Genomic DNA, 11,341 nt, shown 5'->3' on the forward strand with positions numbered 1-11,341 from the left:
GTTCATGTGTCTGCTTTACTTTACTTTTATGGACTGCACACTAATTATTACACAGACGACATTTCTGGCACTTTTGCCAAAGTTGAGAAGGAAATTTAACAAAACAAACAGGAAGCGGGAGGCTGAAGAGACCATCCAATGAAGACAGAAGGAACAAAGTAAAACACATGAACATGATCAAGCTTCAGAGGGCTGAATTCAAAGAAACCCTGAAAAAGTGATGCAGGAGGTCAGTTTTTCTGAAATGTCATTGCAGCAACAGAAAATGGTCCTGAGTAGTTTGGACAGCCCCCATGTGCTTGCATGCATGTCTGAGAACATCGGGGTGTACTCCTACTGTGTGGGGCTCAGTCAGTGGCAGTGATTGCTTCATCCTCTAGAATCTACCTGCATACTCTCAGCACGTGACTTGGCCAGAGAGGAGGAACCCAGCACTCACTGCACCAGCGTGGGCTCTGGATTTCAGTCCTGACACCTAATGGTAGTCAGGGTGCCGTTGCCTGTAGAGGTCTGTACGTTAGCTGAACGATGTTACAGCCAGCGTAATGTTCTCCACGGCTTCTCCAGACCCTTTCATGTCTGTCACGTGTGCTCGGGGTGAACCTGCTCTCATCTGTGAAAAGTGCAGGGCAACAGCTGATGTTCTACCGGCCTCACGGTGCCGGGCAGTGAGCACGGAGACCACTAGAAGGTGTCGAGCCCTCAGGCCATGAATTTTCTTTCTGATGGTTTGGTCAGAGACGTATACACAACAGTGGCCTGCTGGAGGTCATTTTGTAGCTCTGGCACAAAGGAGCAGATACCAGTCCTGATGATGGGTTAATGGCCTTCTATGGTCGGCGTGCAGCTCTCCTGAAGTCACTGACTTTAAGACTGTGCTGAGAGACACAGCGAACCTTCTGGGTGTTGGACAACCTGTGCAACCGACCAGATCAATATCCCAGGAGTTTAACTGACGTGATTCTATAATCCAATTTGTTGCTTTCATTTTTTGCGCAGTATATAATGCGAAAACTAAACTTCAAAGTAAAACAGGAAGTTACTGTAGGACAAATAACAGGGCAAAGTTTAGTCCTGCTGGAGCCACTGAGGTTTACACCGACGTGCAGGCTGATTTCACAAGACTTTGAAAAGTAAAAGCTGCTTTTGATTTTAGACTTTAGCTTCTGAATTTTATCATGAATTCAATATTTTATGACATCTCTGCACCTATTGGAGACATATGAGAACCAGTCATTTAAAGAAGTATTCAAACAGGAAGTATCATTTTCTACAGGACTACAAAAAAATAAAACACCTGCCTAATGTTTGTGCGGGACCTGCTTGTGCCTGTGCATGGAGGTGAAACCACAGGGATGTGCTGTGAGAACTGGACTCACTGAAATGGACCTCTTTGTGCTGTTAGTGCATTTTTAACATTTCTGATAAATCATATGACTTCCTGTGTCCTGCAGACCAACTCTGACCTCTGGCTCCAGTGTCAGGCTTCTGTCTTTTATATACAGTCTCATGCTGAGGTAAGCTCAGAGACACTTTGTAATCATTCCGAGTGGTGAAGCGCAGATAACAGTGAATACAACACATGCCAGAGTAGACAGAGAAATAGCAGTGCATGTGCAAGTGTGTCCACTAGGTGTCACTGAGCTGTATGCTGTAAGCCTCCTCACACACGTAGGTGCCTCCCTTTAGGCACTTTGTCCTGACTTACAGTTGGAAGAAGCCTCCATTCTTCATGCAGTGGTCTCATCGGGTGGAGGCTCTCCAAACGAACTCTTGTGAGGTGCTCGCTGGTCATTAGGTCATGATTTCCTGAGCATCAGTCCCTTAGCACCGTGAAGAGTTACATAAGATGTGTGATTAATCTGAGTGGACGCTCGATGCAGAGAGCACGTCCCCCATTGGCTCGCTCAGACTGCAATAATGAATCTAAGTTGGACTGCTCTCTGGGGGGGGGGGGCTGACTGCATAACTGTGGGGAAGGATAAAGCAGCTCCATACAAATCTGTATCACATAAAAACTCATTGCCTAATAGTGTGTTGACCTTGTTTCACCAGCTCAGCTATGAGCCATCAGGGAGTGTCTGTGTTCCCGTGCATGCTGAGGATGTTCGAGTTCTAGCAGACTTTAATCTGTTTGTAGGGCTGGCGAGTTTCTCGGTTTCTTTTTATGCCACGTTTCATGGCCATAAACCTGCCGCTGCCACGTGGGACAGTCACCAGCGTAATAGACAGTGACCATTCAGAGTGTATGCTGCTCCACACTCAGCTTTAAAAGCACACCACCATCCAAGTAGTTGTAGTGTGGCCCCCTGGGCTCAGAAATGAAGGGTAAATGCCAAAATTGCAGTTCCTCTATTGGCCACTGGGGGCTCCAAAAATGACTCAGTCTCCATCAAGTCCCCATAGACTCTCATGTTAAAATGTACAAGTTTAGAGCAGAAATAAACATGTTTAGCTCCTGCTATAAGTAATGGTTTTGATTTCTACGGATAATTTCCTTTCATGATAACTGTGGAGAGGCATGACTTTATTCATAATGCATTCCTTTGGATGCTAGTAAGACCTAAAGTTCCATCCAAAAAGCTTCTGCCTCAGTTTGGGTGTTGCTGTCTCAGAGGAGCGGCGTGTAACGCAGCCCAAAGACAGAGCTTAATACATACAACCAAGTATAAAATGAATGCAGGTACCTTTGGAAAAAATAAACTTCAAGACTGAAAATAATAAAATCGGTTTAACATTATTTTAAAATAAAGACCAATAAGGGAAACGTCTTCACATACAGTGGGGCAAAAAAGTATTTAGTCAGCCACCGATTGTGCAAGTTCCCCCACCTAAAATGATGACAGAGGTCAGTAATTTGCACCAGAGGTACACTTCAACTGTGAGAGACAGAATGTGAAAAAAAAAATCCATGAATCCACATGGTAGGATTTGTAAAGAATTTATTCGTAAATCAGGGTGGAAAATAAGTATTTGGTCAATAACAAAAATACAACTCAATACTTTGTAACATAACCTTTGTTGGCAATAACAGAGGTCAAACGTTTACTATAGGTCTTTACCAGGTTTGCACACACAGTAGCTGGTATTTTGGCCCATTCCTCCATGCAGATCTTCTTGAGAGCAGTGATGTTTTGGGGCTGTCGCCGAGCAACACGGACTTTCAACTCCCGCCACAGATTTTCTATGGGGTTGAGGTCTGGAGACTGGCTAGGCCACTCCAGGACTTTCAAATGCTTCTTACGGAGCCACTCCTTTGTTGCCCGGGCGGTGTGTTTTGGATCATTGTCATGTTGGAAGACCCAGCCTGGTTTCATCTTCAAAGTTCTCACTGATGGAAGGAGGTTTTGGCTCAAAATCTCACGATACATGGCCCCATTCATTCTGTCCTTAACACGGATCAGTCGTCCTGTCCCCTTGGCAGAAAAACAGCCCCATAGCATGATGTTTCCACCCCCATGCTTCACAGTAGGTATGGTGTTCTTGGGATGCAACTCAGTATTCTTCTTCCTCCAAACACGACGAGTTGAGTTTATACCAAAAAGTTCTACTTTGGTTTCATCTGACCACATGACATTCTCCCAATCCTCTGCTGTATCATCCATGTGCTCTCTGGCAAACTTCAGACGGGCCTGGACATGCACTGGCTTCAGCAGCGGAACACGTCTGGCACTGCGGGATTTGATTCCCTGCCGTTGTAGTGTGTTACTGATGGTGACCTTTGTTACTTTGGTCCCAGCTCTCTGCAGGTCATTCACCAGGTCCCCCCGTGTGGTTCTGGGATCTTTGCTCACCGTTCTCATGATCATTTTGACCCCACGGGATGAGATCTTGCGTGGAGCCCCAGATCGTGGGAGATTATCAGTGGTCTTGTATGTCTTCCATTTTCTGATGATTGCTCCCACAGTTGATTTTTTCACACCAAGCTGCTTGCCTATTGTAGATTCACTCTTCCCAGTCTGGTGCAGGTCTACAATACTTTTCCTGGTGTCCTTCGAAAGCTCTTTGGTCTTGGCCATGGCGGAGTTTGGAGTCTGACTGTTTGAGGCTGTGGACAGGTGTCTTTTATACAGATGAGTTCAAACAGGTGCCATTCATACAGGTAACGAGTGGGGGACAGAAAAGCTTCTTACAGAAGACGTTACAGGTCTGTGAGAGCCAGAGATTTTCCTTGTTTGAGGTGACCAAATACTTATTTTCCACCCTGATTTACGAATAAATTCTTTACAAATCCTACCATGTGGATTCATGGATTTCTTTTTCACATTCTGTCTCTCACAGTTGAAGTGTACCTCTGGTGCAAATTACTGACCTCTGTCATCATTTTAAGTGGGGGAACTTGCACAATCGGTGGCTGACTAAATACTTTTTTGCCCCACTGTAGATGTGGGAGTGAAAATAATAATAATATTAATAATCTCAGCAGCCCCTCTGCATACATCAGAAGCTGCACAGAAATGGAAACATACAGCAGTTTAAAGGTACATTCATGAGGATAAAGGGAAACTCGTTTAGTCTGATACGTAAAGGTGCCAGGAGTTAATGGAGCTGCTGGTGTCTAAACACTGTCCTCACCTCATTATGGAGCAGCTGCTCTTCTCCAGCTGTTACAGGCAGCTCAGCTAGAGGAACTCTGGCTTCACATCGAGTTTATCTAAACTTCCCTAAACCTCCGTTATTCGTTTCTGGGGATAAATCAGACACCCGGCGAGTCTCTGAGGTCTTTTAAAGCATCTAATCTGTGTTATTATTAGCTAGCAAGACACAAAACAATAAAAATAGATTCACTGCTTTGGAAAAACTCGAGCTCCGTGTTTCACTCTGTAAATACAGATGGAAGTAAATCAGATGAAGTGCAGGGTTTGATTGGAGGTCTGTCAACAAATCCCCAAAAGGGACTTTTTATTTCCCCATTTATCTGCCAACTACTCCCGACACGAGCTCTAAAACTGAATACAGTGTCTTCTTCTGTATTATTTTTGTGCTTCTTTCTCCAGTGACTCATCGATCCATTTAAACCCAAAGCTGTTCAAAGGTTGATGTGGCTGAAGTTCACTTCAGGTCAGCCCCTCAGCTCAGCCAAAGACCAGCTCAGCAAGTGCGGGTAATGGACCTTTTGGAGCGAGCAGCCTCCGTTACAGATGCTTCGCTCGTGTGGACTGTCTGTTTCTCCTGATCAAAAAAAGACCTGAAATCTCCTCCAGATGAAGTTGTTAGTTTGTCAATGAAAATAAGAGGATGTGATGCAACACGATGTGGAGATCCGGCCTGACCTTTGATTCAAGTGTGTGTGTGGTAGATCTCTCAGCTCAGCATGACCCTACCTCTCCAAGGTACAACAGAATTCAGCGTCCTACTGCCGCCATCTTTGATGCTCACCAGTTAATGCTTATTTCTTGCTTGTGGTTCAGCAGACTTTTCCTTAGTTGGGAGCTGTTACTGCCCAGTAAAACCACAGCAGTTCTTGGTGCATAAATGCTCCACCTCTGGTTTTAGTACTTGCTTTTTTTCCAGACTTCATCTATGTTAAAGAACACCACATGCTGTACATGCCACTTTGATCGTGAGTGGGCCACATGAGTGGAGCTCTTCTCTCTGTCAGTGTAAAGATGTTTAACTACTGAGATATTTTATTATAAGATTTAAAAAAAGGGACCCGATTGGAGTATTTGCCAGCCCAATTCTGGCCCCCGGACCTTATGTTTGACACTCCCAGCTTAAAGAGAAATTAAAGAGATAAATTATTTTTCTTTTAAGGCAACAAAGGACGTTTGTCTGTCCGCCTGTCGGTCCTCCCGTGTTCTTCTAATCTCACCTTAAGCTCAGTCTTCTGGTCAGGCTGACCTGATCAGAGCTGGTCTCACAGTCTTAATCTGACACACGAGGAAGCTTTTTTCTCCTTGTTGCACAACCTGCCGTCCTCCCCACGCTGGATTAGATTCAGCCTATGCTGATGTTTTGTTAGAGCTGGACCGCAGCCACCTCTCATCTGTTTAATGAAGACAAACTTAACAAAACAAATGGGAGTGAAGGATGGGCTGGCCCTGGATTCATATTTCAGTGGTCCCCTGCTAATAGAATTTAGGGGAAAGGACCTCGTGTTCTTTTACTGAAAGAGAGCGCGAGACAGAAACCAACCGGTGCTGCCAGCTGATGATTTAAGAAAAAACTGTGACACCACCAAGAAGAGGAAAGTCCCACTTCACTTTAAGACCCGTGAATCCATGTATCTCCACCTCAGAGATGATTTAGTGTGTAAACAGAGGCGGTGATGAGGGAGTGAGCAGCTGGCGTGCAGGTGGGTGTGGAGGTAAGGTGATGCAGATGGCGAGAACAGAGCAGTAACTACAGCCTCTGAAATGACCGCACAGTCATAAGCTCTCCAAATAATGACCACACTGTTGTTTTGTTCCCACTCCATGGAATGACCAGGCGGCTCCAGAATTGCAAATCCAGTGGTTGTGATGGTGGCTGCCGTCAGCACATATATACAAAATTACCAGAGGACATTTAATAACCGATCCATGCCGATTTATTCAAACTGAAATCACGACGAGCATCATTTCTGGCTGTTTTGTCAAACTCTTGTCCTGATTTGACCAGCACGGTGAGGAAACTGCAGCTTCTTCTCTGGTTTTCTTGATTTCAGAGTTGTGATGTCTTTTTGTGGCCAATCACTTGCAGTCAGTGTGAGTAAGTGAGTAAACCTCAAAGACGATGCAGCCGGGAAGCAAAATGCTGCAGAGCGGCTCCAATGTGAAGACTTCAATCGGACTGTTTGGGCAGATGGGAGGAAGAGGAGGAGGTCTGCGTCATCTTACGGACAAACACACATATACAAGCACAGCCACACATATACACAGCACACTCTGTGCAGGCGCGACAGCTGCACGTTAACCTGGGCCAGCTCGGACTTTGTTGTTCTCTCTCTTGTCTTTTTCACACTCTCTCGCTCTCTCTCTGAAACTCGAACATGCACATGCATAAATCAAATCGTTATTGCTGACTGACTCAACTTGAGTGGAATTAGACTGCTTTTCACACGCTCACGTGCACGCTCTGTGTTTCTGGGAAAAGCAAAAGTGTTTGAATTCCCTCCAACGGTCTTCACATCATAAACACGAATGATGAGCTGTCCAAGTGAAGCTGGAGCCGGGAAGAGGCAGGAAGGCCGAGGACAATTCCACCGGGACTGGAGCTTCTTGTACTTTTGTTATATTTTATCTGTTTAATGTTAATTCTGACTCATTGTACACATGAGTCACGCTTCAAAATCGTGCCTCTAAAGTCAGTCATGAACGTCCAATCCCAACCACAGACATTGGTCGGGAAAGCTGGAATATGGTGAACGTTTGAAAACATCTTGTTCTGTTTCATATTCACTTAAAAGCTGCAGAGAAATTAAATACTGCAAAAAAGCTATTTAAAAGCATGGAATATTTGCCATGTTTGATCCTGAACAGAGAGGAAGAGGAGTTTATTGCTCCAAAGTGGACATAATTTCATTAAACAGTGGAAAGGTTCTGATGAATTCAGCCAAACTACTAAATGTTCTTTACAGCTACAGCACAGGATCGTGTAACAGCAAATTACAGATCCAGCAGTTGGTGTGCGAGCAGAAGAATCACATTATGTTCGCTTACTCTGTGCATCCAAGATTTAAAAACACGTAAACTCTTGGCAGGACAGGACAGATGGTAAATTATTCCTCATGCTGCTGAGGATCCATGAACTCTTTGAAAAGTCCATCAAGATGACAAGTTTTTCACTCACAATAATTCCACATCCACAACTGAAGACGTAACTCTACTGGTCGTAGTTGTCTGGTAACTCTTGAGTGACCACTGAGTGAATTGTTTTGGGGATCAAAGCCAACCAAACCCCTTATATCTATATGAGCTGGTCAACGCTTCTTAAACCTCTCCAGTCACCAGTAGCAGCCCTTAACTGTCCCATGGGAGCCCTTCAGTGATCACAGAAACCCATTAAATGATCATCCTCCTTCAGTTAGGAGTGGACCTGCGTTAAAGTCCAGTGAGTGCTCTAAGGACCATCTGAATCACTTAGATGATGGCTTTCAATCATTCAGTGAGCACTGGGTAAGACCAGGCACATTGAGGCCTGACAAAATGTGTCAGAAGTTCTTTGATTGATAGAAATAGCAGGTTTATATTCACACCTGAGCAAATGGGAGCGTTCAAAGTCTGTCACTGAGCCTGGAAACTGTAGCAGAAAATCATGCAGGCCCTTCAGGCACCAAGCCCTCCAGGAATCCATGAAACTCATTCAAGAACACGTGAAACTTAAGTTTCACCTTCAAAACCCACATGAACCCTAAGCTCCTTAAGCAATGACCAGCCCCCCACCACAGCATCACTGTAACATTTTTGAGGATAACTTTAACGTCTCCATCTCCTTCAGTGACCACTGCAGTCTCCCAGTGGTCCAGATTCCCCCTCAAACACCCTTAAACTCCCTTTAAAGAACATTAAAGCCTCTCGAGGTCTTGAAATACTTAAAAACACGTACACCCACATCTTCGTCTTGTTAAGTCGCTGAGCCCTGACTTCATCCATGCAGACCCTCTCAAGTGCGTCTCTATGGCGATGAGGGTGGCAACAGGAACACACAAACACAGAGACAGAAAGATGGATGAAAATCCCCTCTGCATCATGTTTTTCTGGAGGTGAGGGGCTGCAGCAGGAGCAGCTGAACTGCCCTGAGGGCTGAGGTCTTGAATCATTTGACAGGGTGTTTACGAAGTCACGCTGAAAGCCTGAAAGCCTCTCTACTGGCCTCCAGAGGCGGAACCGCTCATTACATCATCACCACACAGACCTTGCATTCAAACCCTTTGAGTTTTTAAGAACTCATCCATTATGACGTCCTTAGAGTCACGATTACAGGTTCATTTGATGTGAATTTGTGAAAAGGGAGCCAGCTTATATTGATCTGTGCTCGTCTATATAAAACAAATCGTCCTTCTCATATTAAAAAAAACTTTGATCATGTTTAATTTTTAAAAACAAAACGGCGACAAAAAATATGGAAAAGCATAACAAAAAAAGATGTAGGTAGTGTTTGCTAGTTTTTCTCTACTTTAGCACAGGAAAGACGGAGGATGAACTTTGTTGATGGACTCTGGTGGGTGGAGACAAACGCCATCACACGGCAGGAAGAAGACACTGGAAACAACCCAAACTTCAGCCAAGCGAACATCACTTTACACGGGTGGATTTCCCATCATGCTGAGAGGAGAGAAAGCTGCTTTTTATCCTGTTTAACCAGATAAAATCAAACCAATCATGAGCTTTGATTATAAACCCAGCTGAACACCTGACGATGCTCTCCACCATCATCATCTTCATCATCATCATCAAACTTCATCTCTCCAGAGAACTGTATAGCTTATATGTGGAGAACAACACCGTCCCGAGATGCTTCATGCCAGCTTGTCCTTGTACTATAACATGTGTCAAGATTCAAACTGTGTTTCTCACACATTTTGAATATTTCATGGGGACAGTTTATAGTCTGGAAACAGAAAATTAGTTAAAAACTGAAATATGAGTCTCGATCGTGCCGTGTGTGTCTGAACTGTTTGGCCACTAAAATGCAGAAACTATTTAACACATTAAAACCTGGACTTCAGCAAGTTTCAGCTGCATGTTCAGTTAACACACACACACACACACACATATTCACTCTTGTGGTAAAATAAGTACATAACTCACTGCAGAGTACACACACATACACACACTGTGTGAAGCCTGGTGTAGAAAACTTAAAATCACTCACTTTATCACATTTTTGTGGGCAAAAATCACAGCTCTCACTTTCACCCTGTCTCTCAGATTTATGTGTCACCACCTTCATTCCAACACACACACTCAGTGCACACACACATACACACACACCCATCGGGGATCGGACTCTGAGTGGGTTTCCTTGGCTTCCTCCTGCATCGATAAGTCTGCAGCTGCTGGAGAGGTCTGACTCGGCAGTGAGTCGAGTCTGATGAAACTGGGGTTTCATTATCATAAATGTGTTTCATAAACATGAACTGAAACACAGCCTGCGTTTCAGCACCTCCAGCGCTGTCGCCTGCAGAGAACCCAAAGATCTGTTTGTCTCGCAGAGTATCAAACACTGGCATGCATTAATCGGATTATGTCACGTATGATGTCAGAGAAATGCTTTTCATTGAGCGTTCAGAGGTTTGGGACAATTGATTGTTTCCGTAACGAAGCTTCAACCCAGCTGTGACGTAGCAGCTGTCCTCTGCACAGATGTTACTGCTGCAGTTTCTGAGAAGGAAGCAAAGTTCCTGACAAATCAGAGACCGGGCTCGTAGAGAGCTCAGAAATGTGTTTTTGATGGAGCTTATGTGATACGAGAACTCAGAGAGCAAACATCTGTAACTGTATCTGTTCGTTTCTGCTGGTTTCACAGTGTAATTTATAAGATTTATAGCTGGTTGAAGAGAGATTACAGGAAATGTTTAAAAGAACCAAACAACATACAAACAGCCTCTGCGTTTAACCAAAGTCCTTCCACACCAAAGTCTTGCCACTTAGCAGATACCTTGAAATCCTGCCAGGAGCTTAACTGGGCAGCTAATTTTACATTCACTTAAATTTCAGCGGTCACAGGACACAAAGAGGTGTTTATAGACTCAGCAGCAAAATCTGAAACCCTGCTTACAAAAAAGTGCTGAATTTGCTCTGAGTTTTAAGGAAGCTTATTTGTTCCCTTGCAAGGATCACTTCTACCACAATCTCTGCAAATCCACAGATTTCAGTTCATGGTTTTCTTGATTCTCTCTCTCATAATGGATCTGTTCTTAAAAGGAGCAGCAAAACAACAGTTTTCTTGCACATGTCTGCAAAACAAATGCTGCTGGTACATTTGGACAATTCGAGCAGGCAAACATTTCAGTCACAGTGCTGATCTCTCTCTGTTTTGCTGGAAAAATCAATCACTGTTGCATTAACTGACTGCAGGTCAATGATAAAGGGCTCCCAGCAGCAGCGCCTAATGCAGTATAAAATTACAAAACAAAAACGCACACAGAGGAATGAGAAGAGGAATTATAAAGCGTCCGTACACTTTGTTTTATCACAGGAGTTTATAACAACTATCTGTATTCTTTTGCCCATAAAAACAGTTGTCATCCACATTTATATTAGTACTACTTCATACATGCATTTTTCTTTTAAAAACAAACAAATAAATAAATAAATGAAATCATTTTCTGGAGATTTTTGAATAAACTTTTAGATTCATTAAGTACTTCTAAGTTGAACTAAAAAAAATCGAACCTTTCACCTCACTTTATTTA

This window comes from Simochromis diagramma, unplaced genomic scaffold (genome assembly GCF_900408965.1).
Source record: "Simochromis diagramma unplaced genomic scaffold, fSimDia1.1 OVJJ01000669.1, whole genome shotgun sequence".
In the NCBI taxonomy this organism is placed as follows: Eukaryota; Metazoa; Chordata; class Actinopteri; order Cichliformes; family Cichlidae; genus Simochromis; species Simochromis diagramma.